This window comes from Seriola lalandi, unplaced genomic scaffold, assembly GCF_002814215.2.
Source record: "Seriola lalandi dorsalis isolate HSWRI2012SDOR001 ecotype SW California unplaced genomic scaffold, Sedor1 jcf7180002054919, whole genome shotgun sequence".
In the NCBI taxonomy this organism is placed as follows: domain Eukaryota; kingdom Metazoa; phylum Chordata; class Actinopteri; order Carangiformes; family Carangidae; genus Seriola; species Seriola lalandi.
Genome location: NW_019525471.1, coordinates 36,539 through 53,600, shown reverse-complemented (window position 1 = coordinate 53,600; position 17,062 = coordinate 36,539). Strand labels below are relative to the sequence as shown.

The 17,062-nt window shown below is 39.6% G+C and overlaps 2 long non-coding RNA genes across 2 annotated transcripts; both read right to left on the bottom strand.

The window, feature by feature from the left end:
- Window positions 1–3,474: 3,474 nt before the first annotated feature.
- LOC147817672 (uncharacterized) lies at window positions 3,475–6,002 on the bottom strand. Its single transcript, XR_015436157.1, has 2 exons — window positions 5,920–6,002; window positions 3,475–4,855 (listed from the first exon to the last, which is right to left on the bottom strand). It is a non-coding gene; the product is annotated as an uncharacterized LOC147817672 (long non-coding RNA).
- Window positions 6,003–12,246: 6,244 nt separating this feature from the next.
- LOC147817671 (uncharacterized) lies at window positions 12,247–17,056 on the bottom strand. Its single transcript, XR_015436152.1, has 2 exons — window positions 16,689–17,056; window positions 12,247–15,274 (listed from the first exon to the last, which is right to left on the bottom strand). It is a non-coding gene; the product is annotated as an uncharacterized LOC147817671 (long non-coding RNA).
- Between the last annotated feature and the right edge of the window lie 6 nt (window positions 17,057–17,062).

The following is a 17,062-nucleotide window of genomic DNA, read 5'->3' as shown; positions in this document are numbered from 1 at the left end:
GAGGCAAGAATGCCATATTAAATTAGTATTTAATGTCAGACCAACAATCCATGAACACCAAGATTCTCAGTTTAAATTGCAAATCCTCACATTTTGGAAGCTTTAACATTTGGTATTTGTGCTTGATAAATAGCTTCAATGATTTACTCTTAATACACATAACTGAGAACAGGTCTCAGCCTGTAGATCAGTCAGTGTTTGTCAATTCATCTCAGGTGCTGAAATGATCAACAAGGCCAAGAGTCTATAGACATGCTAGCTAGCTGTGAGGCCATATAGACACAGTGGAGCTAAATGCTAACATCAGCATACTAACATGCTAACAGTAACAGTACTAACATGTTAAAGGTATATTTACCATCTTAGTTTAGTGCGCTATTATGCTAACAGAATAAGTGAAAACTTTGACCAGGTGGTGGCTTGCTATCATGCTGATGTTAAATAGCATGTGTTCATCAGTTCACCCTCTTAGCCTAGCATAGTTGCATACTAACATTTGCTAGTTAGCACTGTATTGAGTACAGCACAGGCATATGAGAGTGTCAGTAGTTTTGCTAAACCAAATTGTGGTGCAGGATTTTTCTTTCCACCCCATGTTTTATACTCTAGAAACCACTGTGTTAGTCCTTCAACAAATATGTTGGTATTTGATTCATCATGTCGAAACATTACTGAGGAAAAACATTCTCTGGTTTCAGCTTCTAAGATTTGCTGCTTTTCTCTATTTTATTCCATTATAGATGGGATAATGTTTTGGTTTGGACTGTTGGATAAACAATAGAGCAATGTGAAGGTTTTGTACTCTGAGGCTTTTTTTAAACTCATTTCTGACGTTTTATAGACTAAACAACTAATTGATTAATTGTGAAAATACTTAACAGAATAATCAAAAGTGAAAGTATCATTAGTTGCAGCCCCACTGATCTAATTATAGAGGGCAAAGCAGGCTCATATCATACACATCAGATTGTTCTGTCTGATACATGTGTTTTTTTGCCAAATCTAAATTAAACCACGAGCAGTGTTCAGTGCACAAACAGCAACACAATGAGTGTCGTGTTTTTGCAAGGAGAGCAAGGCTGGAGCAGAGCACAGTGAGAGTAAAATGGATCTTTGTGGGCACTTCACGACCTCAGCCTTATAACAAAGACTGTTCTGAAAGCTTTCAGCTTTTCATTCCAACCACTGATCTTATGTAACAGCATCTGACCTTCATACAAACCAACATCCCAATCACCTTTAGGCAGCAAGAGAGGTGCCTCAGATGTTCAGAAAAAAGTGTGATCTCAGCACAAATGTGAAATCCCCCAGCGGCCCTCCAGGTACCTGGAATGTCACTTGGAGCTTGTACCTGCACAGCGCCTTTTAAATTCACTGCCTCTAAAGTGTCCCAAGAGCACAGAGTAGCACCTGAGTCCAGGAAGGAGCTGGGGAGGACCTCAGGGTCATGCATTAGGTAACTCTGTGGTTGGTAGGCCTATGTCTTGTCTCAGAGTCACAGCACAAGATACAGTAGTGGGAGACATGATGCCATTGGACAGCTTCGTGGCGTATCTAGCAGTGCACAGATCCTTACTGCACTTTATCATGTGCTTTTCACTGTTAACCATGCTCCAGAATATAAATGTTTTTAGATTGAACTTAAATCCTCAAGATACTTCAAACAACAATTGAATTGAATTTGACGTATTCATATGTTTATCTGGAAAAGTTCTATTATTGTTTGATTAATAATAATAATCAAATCTGGCCATAACATATTCTAACATTCTCAAAAAAACAAAGATGCACTAAGCAAAATGTGGACATCATAAAAAGGTCAAATTATATATATATATATGTATACTCTATCTTCAGTAAGATGGGACTCAGTGCCACAAACAGGGGAGGGGAAGTCAGAAAACACCAACACATTGTTGGTTTTGGTCTTTTCTTGGGATTTGGTGACAATAAGAAAATATATGAACTAGCATCAGCTCTGTCCTGTCATTCATCCCACAAGTACCTGAACGTACCATTAATAAGGCTTATTTTTCAGTACAGTTCCTGCATGCACCTGCATCGCAATGTGAGGTTTGAGAACTAACTTTACCAAATCAATAGAAGTGACTGGATTATCTATTTCATGCAGGTTTCTGTCCTCTGCAAGTTGGTTTTCAGATCACATTCAAATTAATTTAACCACTAGCTGCCCTGAAAGTAGGTTATAAATTTAAATCCCAGTTGTAACGCTTTGGAAGATTGACTAAAACATACAAAACCACTAGTATGGTCCTAATTCAGCCTACACTTTGTCAGCCTGTCTCTCTGCTCAGTTGCCTCCCGGGGTGCATATAAATAGCGTAGTCAGACTGCAGGTTTGCAGGGATCAATACAGTGTGGTTCCTTGACCTTTGATCTCTTTATTTTCACACTGAATGTAGTTATAGCACAACAGCTAAATCATGTCCCTTCACTGCAAGGAAAACTATGCATTGTATCAAAGGTAGCTTGTGTCGAATATGTCTGGCAACAGACTATATCTAGATCCTCACATGAATCTAATTGTAGCCCAAGGGTCTAGTTTATGTTGGCTCTTTCCAAAATGTACAAGAGGTGATCAGGTATTTGCAATGAACGCCTTTCGAATCCATATAGGCTATGTGCAACACCTTTTATTCTTAGTTGTTGTAGTTTCCCACAGGTACTTGAACGTATCTTTTTTTTTTTTTTTTAAGCACTGCCCTTTTTCTCTGTGTTTTGAAAGTCACTTTTATCACTTGCATTGATTCTACATTTGGTGTTTTCTTTCTATTGTGTGTTTAAAAAAAGTGACATTTTTACTGCTGCTGTTATGATTATAGGCATTTGTTTATATGGTAATTTGGTGGCTCTTTCACAAACAGTACATCCATAAGACACATGTATTATTTGTTTTTGTTGACTTTACCCAGGTGATGTGAGGAAGTGCTTCATTTCATACTGATCATAGGTCAGCTCCTACTGAGTCAGTATCAGGATGGAGATACGAATAGGGTTAGAAACAAGGTCAGAAGACATTAACCTTTAAAGGCTGCTGTGCTCCGACTCATACTCTAGTGATCCATCATGTACAGATCAATATTTGATCTTAAGGTTAGCGATTCTTATTAAAAAAAAAAGAAACAGTCTCCATGTGTCGTAGAAAGGAGCCCACATGAAGTGACGTACCTCTCACCTAAAGGCGTCATAAGACAAGCTGACGGACATCTCCCGCTTGCTGTATGAGCTACAGTTTGTTTTTCATTTTGTATTTATTGCCAGTGTATTTTACCCTCGCCAGTGCTGGGAAGTAGCCAGTGAAGATGAAAAGACGTGTGGGCCTGTTGTGAATGACAGCTTAGGATTTTGCTCACAGGGTTAGTAGTGCTGTGACAGATGGGCCCCCTCCACACGTCTCAGTGTGTGCCAACATACCTGAAGATCCACACAGAAACAAAACTGAGCTCAAACATCTGCCATGTGTGTGTTTATTTTCTGTGACATTGCCTGTGATGACAGCTGATACCATTTAAAGAGTGTATGTGTTATGTTGGTGTCATTTCATATTTAAGATGAATTGATTCATTAGTGTTGTTTTTGTCTTATTATTCCTCCATGCCATTTTTTTTACTCACCTTTAAGTCAAAAACCATACATACGTATATTTATATATCAATGTGTTTCTATAAAACCTGAATATATTTGCATATTTAATAAGAAATCTCTTATAAACATTATCTTTTCATTCTTTAGACATCCAGTGTCTTTATAACTCACTTAATTCCATTTGAATATAAATTCTGCACATTAATCAACTGCACATAATCTCATTATGATGACATAAACTGTTTATGAGTTATTATAGGTTGTGTAATGCATTAAAGTCTATGGAGCACCATTGACTCCCATTGTAGTTATAAGATTCAAACATTAAAATGCTCACTATTGTACACTGATAAACTAGCAACAATTAGCAAATTATTCAGACATATACAGTTTATGAACTATATATCATATTGTAGTCTTCAAAACGATGCAACTTAGAATTGATACATACACTATTTCTTTGTGAATCTTTTTTCTGTGTTGTTCCTCGCTCATGGCCTTCTGTGACTTACTGACTGACTGACTGATTGATGTTGGTTCAGTCACAGCCTGGCTCTGTTCAGGCTCAAACTCATGTCCTTAAGTTCACATAAATATACCTCCTGTGAAAAAAAAAAAAATCAACTCGCAACAAAAGCCTTTTTAGCACCTGTGTTTCATTGTGTTTTCCCAGACATCTGATATGATATGTTATTGAAAATTGAGGCTCAGCACTGCTGGTTGGCAAACAAAAGGAGCATGAAATAGCTTTCATGAGTACTGTGCAGCTGCCACAGGTAAAGCAGGAAGACTTGTGATGAGTCATGTTCCCATAGCAACATCTCAGCCGGAGAAGTTATCGCACCATCTCTGGCAGCACATGCTCTCGATCTGGATGTAAATATCATTTACACGGGGGTTGTTATTGTCATCCAAGGAGATTATGAAGCCTCTGTTATCAGCTGCTTTTTCAAATTACACATTAAAAGAAGTGTATGAAAATTGTATGGTATCTATGCAACAAGATGGATATTTCAATAGCATTCAGAGGCTTAAATGATGGTCATGACACGTGCGCAATCATTAAGTGGCAGTGAAATTTCTCATGGTCCTTTCTCATCTCTCTCATAACCGAACAGTCTCGCCCACTGTCAGATAACCGCTGTTTTATCGAATCTGAGCAAACAGAGTGGTTTAGTCCGCTGCAGGTGTCCAAAGCTCTGTCAAACCCTTTGCTTTGTTCACAATGAGCCCTCTTTTATCTGGAGACCTATAGGAGTGGACAGGGAGATAGCAGGGGTGAGGAAGAAGCATAAATAGATTGCTTTGACCCAGTGAGGACAGGCCACAAAAAGCCACATTTGAAAGGACTCCTTTAGTGTTTTATTAATGACCCAGCAGGCTATACCCTGCCTATTTATTGATTTCTTCATCAATCCTTTCATACAGTCAAAGACTATCTTTATGAAGCTTTGAAATATATTACACATCCTGGATGCCTTTGCAAAAGCCATGGGGAAGAACAGTGCTGGAGTTCAGCATTGTATCAAACTGCTGACTACAGTGTTTGATTTGGATTTAAAGAGCATTCCTTTGTTCTGGACCACAGGGTCACAAACGCATTGTTACTGCAGAGTGTCCATGAGAACAAACTCAGAGCGTCCAGCGGGCAAACAAACTAGGAAAACTGTCTTTCTTGGCAGCGGTTGCTCCTGCAGAGAGAGAGTAAAGCAAGAGCAGACTGAAACCTGAGTCTGAGTGGAACAGATTGACAGTGCGCCACTAAGCACATTGAGCAGACACACTGCATTCATTATCATTAGGCGACAGGAGCGCTTTGAAGCCAGCCGGGGCTCCAGTGGGCAGACGGAGCAGGCCAGCAGGCACGTGATGGAGCATTATGCCTTCTGCAGCAAACTATGAAAAGAGCCTCATAAAACGCGCAGGCACACTGATGAAGAAAACACTACTTAACGCGCCTTTTAAAAGGGAGGCCGTAATGAACAGTCCTGCCTTTTAAAAAATGTTGTTGTGCAGACTGCTTTGAGATGTATGTCCATTACCACTAAATATTTAAGGCTTGTGGTAACACTGTTGCAATACATTACAAGAGTAAAACCAAGAGGGTTACAAGAGTATTTTCATAAGTAAAGTGAGTTGCGATGTAAAGAAGAGCAGCACAGAAAAAAAAAAAAAGAAAGTCAAATATATAAATTATTCAAAGCAACATTGTGCAAATGTGCCCCATCCAAAGAAAAGAAAAACAACTTGATTTTCTTGATCCTGGCTGTTTACTGATCTGGAAACAATATTGGACAGAAAAGATCTAATTACCTTTTGGTCCACTTTTCCCGGATTTCAACCACATCTCAGTGTCTTCATCACCAGCTGTCAAGAAGATATTTGACTTTTTAAATCATTTAACCAATGTGCATATGCACATAAAAGCAGAGGTAATTATACAATGAATGTGCACATTTTAAGACCTAAAAAGCATAGCTTTAACTTTTGCACACACACATCGCCTCCACCTTATGGTGCACTGAGTACAGAATGTACTATGTATTGTACAGTACAGCTTTGTAAGTTATCCATCACTCTGTCCAATAATAAGCCCATCACTGTCATCCATAACAAAACCCCACAGTGTAATGACACTCTGCAATTAAACTGTACCATTACACCATTTCACTGTGACACAGACGGAATTCATGGTGTGCATTTTACTAAATGGATAAATGTTCATTGTTATTCCTTGCTGCTGCTGCTGGATGAAAACTGCATGTCTCCAAACAGACATTTTGGAGCTGAGACGCTGGCCAAGGTTTCCTGGAAAATCTCAAAACGTACAATGGGTTTTGGAACAGGTTTACAAGTCAATGCTCTGTGAAACTCACTCAGCGAATAGAAGACGAGTAAATCAGGTCAGATTAAATAAAGTGCTGCATGGGGCTGTGGTAAAAGCAGTAAACAGGGTTTTAACCCTCTCAAAAACCAATATACACGCTGTAAAGCTGTAAATGTTAGCATGTCCTGCTAACTATCTAACTTCTGCTCTCATCTACATTTTCCCTTGGCATGTTAATGATACGACGGATTAACTCTACATTGCTCCTATGTTGCAGTGTAAAGAACCAACTGGTGAAAATGCTAATTTTTTTTACATGGAAAATGCTGTTTCAGCCTTGGTCTAATATCATGTATGTAGCTATTAAAGGAGCTATTTGTAAGTTTTGCTATTGCTACATAGCCAATATTAGTATTAGCAGCTGTTATGGAAGAAACATTGTGAGTTCAGCATCAAACTTCAATCCTTTACATACCAAGGGTTGTCTCCAGTGTTGAAGAGCAACATGTTTACTCTTGTCTCTATCATGTCTTTTCTTCTACTGAAGTTAGCATGCTAACCAGCTAGCCCCAGCCCGTCCCCTCTTGCATTATAAAGACAACGATTGCTGATGCTTGTCAAGCGACAATCACCACCACCTGCTCCCGGCAGGAAACCACGTTCAGCGGCAGAGAACTTACAACTAGCCCCTTTAGAGCATATTTTAAGACCTTTTTTCAGGATCCTTATTTTAAAACAAGCTAGCTTTAAGCATTAATAAGTCAGCCAGTGATAGTGTCTTAAACCAATTCATGAAGCTAATGTTAGCTTAGTAAACTAACAAGCCATACTTGACTAAATCTGCTATGCCCAATCAGAGCTGACAAAATCGATGGTTGCTGGTTGAAATTGATTAAAGACTTGTTTTTGTCTGCACCAAACTGCAACCAAGTTAGTGAATGGTCAGGTTATTTTCCAATAATTTCTGTCCATCAGCCGTTAAATAAAGCGTAATACTGTTTACAAGAGGTTCCTGATTATCCAAGAAGCTTCATCAGACAGAGGACATTTCTTGCAGCATGTTGTGGTTTTTACAGTTTGTGGGAATGAACAGCTACAGAAGCGTGAGGCTGTTTTGGCATTTTTAACACTTTTTCCACTGCCAGTGAATATATTATGAGATTTATAATTTGACCAGCTGTCTCCATGTGCCCCAACCCTCTGCCATAGTAAATACTGACAGTCTAAGCATCGACTCACTTCTCTCTAGCTCTTCTCTTTCCTTGCACACACAAATAAATACAGATTGAAAGCTAAATCCCCAGTGGTTGCAGTTTGTCCTGCCTGTGCATCTCACAGTACCTCCACTCTTACTCATCCTCATCTAACCTTTACTGCGACCCATCAGTCTTAAGGACAAGACTCCCCCAGAACAGGCTGTATCCAAAAACATCTGCTTCAACCATCCTTCAAGGCATTTTTCAGACTCGGATGCTCTCGAAGGTGTGGACTGCAATGTAGTGACTCATGCTAAATACGTTGCATGAGTCACGAAGGGCCGAGCAAGAAAGCAGTTGCTGTAAACCCTGCTCTGGGTCAGAGACCCCTTACGCTTTCTGGGCACACAGTCATTGGTTATTTATGAGGATCTAAAGGCTGCATCGTGGTAGCTGAGATCAGTAGGTGTACAAGAGGACAAGACACTGGAAACATGAAGACTAGAGAAGTCACTGGCTTGTGTTGCACAAAGGAAGTGTGCTCCCCTTCTCCAAAAGCTACTGTCACGGTGCCAGTGAGTGAGCTTCACAGCTCAGTTGCCAAGACTGTATTTGTACTAGGCAGTTCCCAAGTGTGAGTGTGCATGTGTGTAATCTTTCCTTGGGCTGCAACTACTCCCACTGGCCGTGTCCATAAATAAGCGCGTTTTTAGTAAACGTGAAGGTGCTCGTCATTCTCGGGAAGAAAAATTATTATATAATTTCTTACTGTAAGCCAGTCAGATTTAATTAATGTAGTAGAACCATTAGAGATTTCCCGTCTACATGCATCTGACAACACACAACAATGTTTTTTTAGCACAATTTTTAATTAGGAGAAGTTGGAAAACCTCATGGCATTTATTGCCTTATTGCCTAGGCAACCATGGCCCCCCCCTCCTGTAAGGTGTTGTTTGCTTTAGTTTTTGATGTTTCTTTGTTTTTGTTCGAGATTGTAATTTTCATCAAAACTTTGTTTTTCTGTTTTACTATGGTCTACCTTTGCACTGTGTTACTACTTTACTTCAGTAAAGTTCTTGCCCAGCTACAGCATGTTTTGAGACAAAGTTATTGCTTTTTTGTGAAATAGAGGTTTTGTTGAAAAACATTTTAATATTCTTCAGTATGAGGATTAAAAAAAAAGAAGATATTTCATTCTGGCACCACTGCCAAATGACCAAAACTATCATGTTTGCCCACAATATTTAAAAATTTCAATTGATACCCAGCCCTTGTTATTCCTGCTATGAAATGAAACTGCTTGAAGAAAAGATGTCATCAATGGCCTGTTGCGTTTATGGAAAGATGAAATCTGAGTGAACCATTTTTACCTGTAGAGGTCACCGAGTGCAGCAGCATGTGTGGCCTTAGCACTCAGTCAAGAAAATCATCCGTCAGCGCTTCAAACAAAGCGGTGACAAATTAAGGTCCACCACTTGGACCTTCTTATGGAGGGTTCATTAATTAATCAGCTACATTTCGTACAAATCCGTATAATTCAAGTGATTTAGCAGCTGTGAGCAGCCAATTAATCAATGTGTTGGCAACGCACCAGCTTCAGATTTTGCAGTCTGCCATGACAGGATTGATGCTGCCACACTGGCAGATGTCATTACTTTTTTAGCATGGTCCATGCAGTATTAACAAGTGTTACATAACCCTAATCAGAGAAGTAAAGTGAGGCTTTGAGAAACCTCTACACCAGCAAGCAATTTCTCGTTAATCTTTAATTAAGCATAAGGTGCAGCGTTGATTCATCCTTTCTCGACAAGTGCTATTTTCAGCCAGCGTCGCCCACTCTTACCCTCTCTGGGGAGGCAGAGGGAGCCTTTAAAAGCAAAGAGGAGACTACCAAACATTCCTGTCAAAGTGCGATTAGATTGAGGAAAGCCATTTTAAAGCGGATGCTTGTTTTGATTCTGAATATGGATGTTGGTTGAACTGATGAAAATGTGCGCTATATGTGGCTTCTGCTGCTGGCTATCATGTTAAGATTTAGAGGATCTCACTGAAGATGAGGCAAGTGGATATTCAATAGAGCCTGTACAGTTAAATCAAAACAGGAAGTCATGCATAATCCGCGTATTGTGGTAATTGATGATTTTGTACACTAAAAAAAAAAACCCTGTGCTCCAGCATGTTTAATACACTTAATTATATTTCTATGTTTCTCACAGTAACGTGATGATCACACACAACCATATGGTGCATTTCACTATGAGCCAAAGTGTCTCATGCGGAACAAAGGTAAAGTAAAACCTCTGTTCTTCAACACGAGCCTCTCTGATTTAAATGCACAGTAGCTGGAAACAATCTTATTGCTGCAACAATCGTTTTCATTTCATTATTTTGCAATCGTTGTTAAGCATTTTCACAGAAAATCACTTACATGAAGCAAAGGCTTGTGTATCTACCAGGAGGGTTTGAGCTAAATGTCAAGTGCGATCATAGAATTATCATTAAGATGATATTTTCTACAGTTTGGAAAATAAACTTTCTTGCCAAATAGTTGTGTAAATGAGAACGCTGGAGTTTAGGAGTTAGGAGACTAGCTTAGCATGGAAGCAGCTCTCTTCAAATGTCAAAAATACGCCTACCATCCCCTCCAAAAAATACCAGGTAATACATTATATGTATCTGTTGTTTACGCAGTTCTTAAAAATAAATTTTACGGGGAGTTAGGTGTTGTAACATTTTCTCAGCGAAAAATGCAAAGTAACTGCAAATGAAATTTTTTTAATTAAATGTCGAGCTGTTCCTTTAAAGGTGGTTGCTACTTTGTAGATGGTCTGATTTCATTCTTTCCTCTCACAAACGGGACCTTTAGGTGTGAAAAATCCATATCAAACGTGTGCTCCAGTGGCCAGCTTTTATTAAATAAACAGCACAGCAGCAGTCGTGTCTGTGTTTTGACATGGTTTGCCCTCCCCTGTGCGGCCACATGCATCTGTTGAACTGTTATAACTTTTTCCTTATTGGCTGCCAGCCGTGCTCAGGCCGACCTCCAAACAAACACACACAGCTAATACAACGCGGTATTTGGAGACGCTGTGCTTGACGAAAGGTAAACACTGCTGCTGTTTTTTTTCATGCACAACTTGAATTATGTCTGTCCATCATGCAGCGATACAGTTTGTAGTCAGTCAGGGGTGTGACAATGATTTGACAACGGACCTCTGTGTAATGGCTTTTCTGGATGATATCAGACCAGACCAAGTGTCATCTGGGTCACCTCAGCCAGTCGCCCATGGTAACAATGCCCCCTCCCATGTCTGCCTCTATGGTAACCCCCAATTTTACTTCACATCAGAGCTGCTTAGCTGCTCTGATGTTGGTCAGATGCATTTTCTTTATTCACTTTAGCAAGTTCGTGAAGACCAGTCGTTCACTGCTTGATGCTCACAGCACTTTTACGTACTTCACATAATGATTGGCGAAAGGTGTGATGTCACACTAACAGCAAAAGAGCAGATTTTTATGTAACGTTGCATCATGTTTGCTGGAAACATTAAACCAAGACTGAATGTAATTTTGTCCCATGAGAATGACAGTATATGGGTCAGCCCTGTTAGCTGCTAATGGTAGCCGAAAACATCCTGATGCTTAAATGAAATGTGATTAATTGAGGGAAGGTGCAAGATGCTGATGAATTGGCTCAGCCTGTTCACACAGCACTTTTTTATGAGGGTTGTTTTTCTTAAAGGACATTTTGTGAATTTTAAAGTTTGATGCTTGAGTATGATGTGAGACTGCAAATGCAGTGATGCAGAGATCACAACCGCAACAGCACTTACTTAACTTTTAATGATTTCTGCTTCTCTCCACTGAGTTCTGTTTATTTTGCAGACTGTATGCACAGTTATTTGGGGCATCCTGGTGGACAAGGGTTTAAGATGCTGATCATGTTACTGCAGTGCTGGTGGTTCAAGTCTGGCCATTGACCTCAGTGTCTCCCACCTCTCTCTCCCCCCTTATTTCGACTTATCACCCGAGAGTCTCCTCCTTCTTAAACTTTTGGATTCTCTTATGTGATTTAGTTGATTGTGCAATTTTAAGAACATAACATGATTTTGGCAGTTTTGCCAACAGAAAAACAGTTCTTATTTTTGTTATGTTTTTCATCATCCCTATGGGATTTTGTTACCGTGTTTGTTTAGACAAAATGTAAATCTGTGAATTTGCAAGTTTTGTTTTGTTTTTCTTTTTTTGTTTTTTTTATACCAAAAACCTGGAAAAGCAGAACCTGTAGGTGTTTGAATGAAGATACATTCTGAGTGAAAGCAGCAGTGAGTCAGTAAAGCGTCATCATCTCTAATTAATTAGCCCTGATGTTGTTGATGCGACGGTGAAATTAAATCAGAACCCACCAGTCTAGCACGCTGTCCTGAACTTGTCTGTTGTGCATATCAGTTCTCTGGGTCATAAAGTCTTTGTTTAGTTTAGAGAAGTTTGGAAATGGAAATGAATCACAAATTACAGCTTTCTGTTTTTAACCAGTTCACATGGAGACATTTACTGTTACTAAATCTGAATAAGAAATGTGTCACGTAAGCAACAAAAAAGGAAAAACAGACTTCGTTCTGTCAAAAAAAGCTTTTTACACATGAAAATCTGTCATGTAAACATGAAACCTCGTCACTCAGCATTTTGATACTCATCAGACACTACAGCTGCTGAGATAGAAACAGGGTGTAATTTGAATACAGCCTGAAAAAAGACAATCTATATTTTGATCTGATTAGCAGTTTGTGCAGAACACAGTATTAGATTAACATCTCATCAAATATTAATTCAGTGGATTAGCTCCCACATGGTGATTTCAACAAGTAAAAAACAATATACATATATATTGATGCTGTGGATCAATCTGAGAGTATATGTGATGGTTTTGTCATCGCCAGGACTCTCCTGAAAAACAAATCTTTCAGTTAAGGTTTAATACATGATATAAATCAGTAAATACGGAGGTTTATACTTGCATAGAATAAGCTATACTCTAATTTTAACTCTATGTAAATCTGTGTGAATTGGGTAGATGCCATGGCACGGCCCATATGTGTATTGTGTATTTCCAGCTCTGAGACGAAGTGCCTTCCACGCTTGGCAGCGCTCCACTGGTGATGGCACAACACTAAACTTTTTGAATTTCAAACGAAGTATCTGTTGAATGTTGAAATGTCGAATGGAAACATTTTCAAACAAACCTCTCTCTCTCTCTCTCTCTCTCCTCAGGGGCAGAGGACAGTTCACACAATGCCAAACTGTGGGAGCACCAGGTATGACAGCTGGAGAGCCAAACACCTTTATCTCCGAGTGTCACCGAGGTCTGAGCAACTCGGGTGATGAGGAAGGTCGAGGCAGGGGGTGTCGGAGGAGGTACAGAGGGGTGAAGAGGGGTCTCCTGCAGGTACAATGTGACATTCTGTAAGTGAAGTACACAAAAAAAAAAAGACTTGGACTTATCTGTTATCTGCTGTGACCATACGTTTGTCAGCTTTGAGATATTGATCGAGTGCCAGGACGAGAATATCATCCTTGACTTATCAAAGCCCAAGTGGGAGAGGATTTGAGATGTGTGACTTTTCTCTCTTTTTAAGTAAGTTTAAGAACAAAGTTAGAAAACGTTCACATTTTCTATCTTTATTTATACAAACAAAGGTTACTGATTATTTTATTTGTAATATTTTCCCTATGAATATTTTTGGAGCCAATTATTAATTTATTCATTTTTATTTTCAATTAATATGAATTTCAAGTAGTCAATGATTTCTCCTGACTGAACCATTAAAGCTGGTTAAGCCGATTTACAAAAGCACATACAGTCCACTTAAAGCTGCAACGATCACTGTAATTATTATCTAATGACTATATGTAATTGGACAGAGGTCACTCATAGTGATGGATCCACTGGGAATAATCACTGGACTCATGCTAGCTCATTGTTTTGTTTTTGTGATGCAGTTTTACTGTGTGGTGGTTCAGTGCTCTCATCAACCTGTTTTCAGCAGCACTGCCAGAGTTAGCAACAGCTGCTAAACACACAGACGCATTTAGCAGCTTAAGAACCAAATATTTTCCTCTGGAGTTGGTGGAGACCAAACCAATGCTAACTAGAGGAAATGAAAATGTATATTGGGCATTCGTCAGTCAAAATCGCAACTCCAAAGTAATGCTAATGTTGATCTGTATCAGCTGGGTGTCTAATTGTTTGCTAACATGTTCACCACAGCAGCTTTAGACAGTGATAATATATAAATGTTGTGTTTACAGGTTGTTCCGCTGCCCCCCGGTGACCAATAAAACAAATCAATTCTGGTGCTCACACCATAGACAGACTAAAAAAATCCATAGTAACATCTCTCATCTACTGAGAGTCCACTGTTACGCTGGATAATCCTCACACCGCTGACCATGCTAGGTAAACTCTAGGTTTTGGGGATTTTTGAACTGCTTTACTGGAATACAAACTCTGAAATCACTTTATGAACGGCAACAAATTGGTAGCAGAGATATTAATTGTAAGTGAATGACCATGTTGACACCACCAGCATCCTGGAAAACCAGATGAAAGAGTTTGGGTGACAGAACGTCTCCTGGTCATCTCAACACATTAGTAGGCAACACATGACATCACCACAACAAATCACCCAGTGACTCACTGATATCTTGTTAATTTATAATAGTAGGTCAGAGTCATCCAGCATGAGTAAGCCCTTCTCCTTCGAGGTGATTTAGTCACACGAGCCATTCAGTTTTTATGAGGCGATGCTGAATACTAACGAAGCAAATCTTCAAATAATATCAGATGGTATAGACGTAAGGCTGAAGATCGCCTGGTTTTAGGGAGAAATTTAAGAATCACAGCCATTTCTCTCTGTACAGTAGCCTATACTCAATTTCATTAACAGGGCAAGTCAAGATTTGAATGAAAATTATTCAGCAGAGGCAAAGATATAGATGTTTGTCCTCGCTATAGAAGCTTTCTTTTGTAACACTAAAAGTGAAACATACCGTTAAGAAATATTTAAGCAATAAGCTGCCAAACAAGGTTATTTTTAATCATCATTATTATAGTAGCTGTCCGCTGCCATACAAGGACAGAGCTGTTTCTTCTTTCTATGTATTCTACATGGATTAGCAACTTTTAATGATGCTAACTCTTTGCGTGGGTAGTGCAGCTTTAGTCTCAGTTTTTTTTACACAATAAAAGTTGTATGTATTAGGTCATCATATTTAAGACTACATGGTGCTTGCTTTAAAACAAATCAGCTGGAACACAAAAAAAGTCAACGGGAGACTGTTTTAAACCAACTTATAAAGCGTTAGCTTAATTAACCAGCTAAAGCTAATCAAATCTGCTAGCCACGGTTGTGATTTCACACAGTTAAATCTTTAGCCACTATAAATGAAAAGCTTTTGTCTACCAATGTAAGACATCAACTAATGTTTACACAATTACCAAGTATGAAATGAATTGTAGGGGTGTGGAGTGGCACAGTGGGTAGAGCAGGCGCCCCATATGTCCTCGCTGCAGTCGGCCCACATCGGACGGCCCTTTACTGCATGTCGTTCCTCTCTCTGCCTCCCCATTTCCTGTCTCTCTCTACTGTGGTATCATAAAGGCATAAAAACCCAAAATAATATACACTTAAAAAAATGAATCGTATATCATAATCTTGCAGTAAATAGATCCATGCATAAATAAATACACACAGATATTGACACAGTGCTGAAAACAACCCCTATCTCCAGAAAACTAACAAATAAAACTGAGGAGGAAGAAGAGGGTTTACTAAAGCAGCAACAGTCAAACAAAAGAATTCTTTGCAGTGACAGCTGTCAGCGTCGCAGTCCTACATGGCTCGCTTTTCTGAGAGACTTCTGTACATCCAAAATAATGTCTTGGAGACACTGCATTACATCAAGCCCCATGGTGCCACGATGAATAAAGCATGAGGGAAACACAGGGAAAGTTGTTGGCTTAGGCAAACACATGCAGCCACTTCTGCCTGACCTAGATTTCAGGCATGGGGAGTAATTTTGTCCATCTGCTAATGTCCTTTCTTTTGCTTTCACCATCTCTAATTCCTTCCTGTGGATGGCGAGGCAGACGTGTACGATACATGGGTCAGAAATCCCCAAAAAAGTCAAATGACTTCTTCTTTAAGTGCTCTACAGAAAGCGAAGTAGCAGCCAAAGTAAGTACAGCCACTGTTCAGTATCAGACATTGTGTGAGACAGAGCCACTGAAGGAAACTGTTTGTTTACATACTTCAAATGATTCACATATTTTTTCCACTGGAACAGCAACAGGATCCTGCTATCTGGAAACCAATTATACTGAACATACAGTAATTCATGCTGTGATCCTCTGTATCTTCAGTCCTCTATGTCACTGGTTCCTAATCATGTTGGCTTGTGTCCTTATGTCTAAGCCATATCTACTTCACTACCCCTATCACAGGCTGGATGCATGAGCTGTGAGCTCTTCAACCGAAGAATGACGTTCACCTCTTAGATTTATGTTTGGTACTAGTTAATGTATTTGATGCAATAATAAAGAGGTAATGTTCTGTCTTCCTTTTTTCTTAATCACACAAATTATATTTAGATCCCAGTGGGGGGGATCCTGACCCCCAGGCTGGTAACTACTGTCCTATGTTACTAAGATATAATTTTTACACTTCCTACAGATTAGTCTATTATGATAAAAACCTTATGTATGTTTGGTTGATATGGTTGAAAGCTCCATGAAAGCTGAATGAGTTGTTTTGTCATAATTATGGAACAGATTCTTATAATTTTGTGATTATAAATAACAATAATTATCTATATTTAGGAACAATTATAGGATGCAGTATTTAGTAAGTCAATAAGGAGATACCGTCTCATAATAATGGTTTAGTACCATATTACTAGGACATTTTTCTGTTCCTCAGTAATGGAGATTTCATAGTCTCAAAATCTGATCTGACCTCCTGTGATGTGTTTATGTGAGGGCTGAGGGCAGGGAGACTCACTCAGTGTGGGTGGGGTGGGTGGGGTGGAGGAGTGCAGGCACTAATTTGGCTTGCTCTGGATCTTCTCCTCTGGTCTCCAGGGCAGCAGTAGGGAGGGGGGCGGACATAAACACAGTCATCATGATGGCTTATTGGACAGCAGTCAGAAATGGCTGGGGTCCAAAGGTCACGACGAGAGCGTCTGCAAATGTGTGTGGCGTGTGTGAGTGGCCAGGTGAACGCCTCCGCTCCCTGGCCACGTCACACTCCTCGGCAGTTAAATGTAGGGCAGCAGGTCGATTGGATCGGATGATCTTTGCAGACCCGGAGCAGCAGGAGTATTTTCGTGAATTGATTCCTTCCAGGAAGCATAATGACATGGGGGAGGGGTTTTT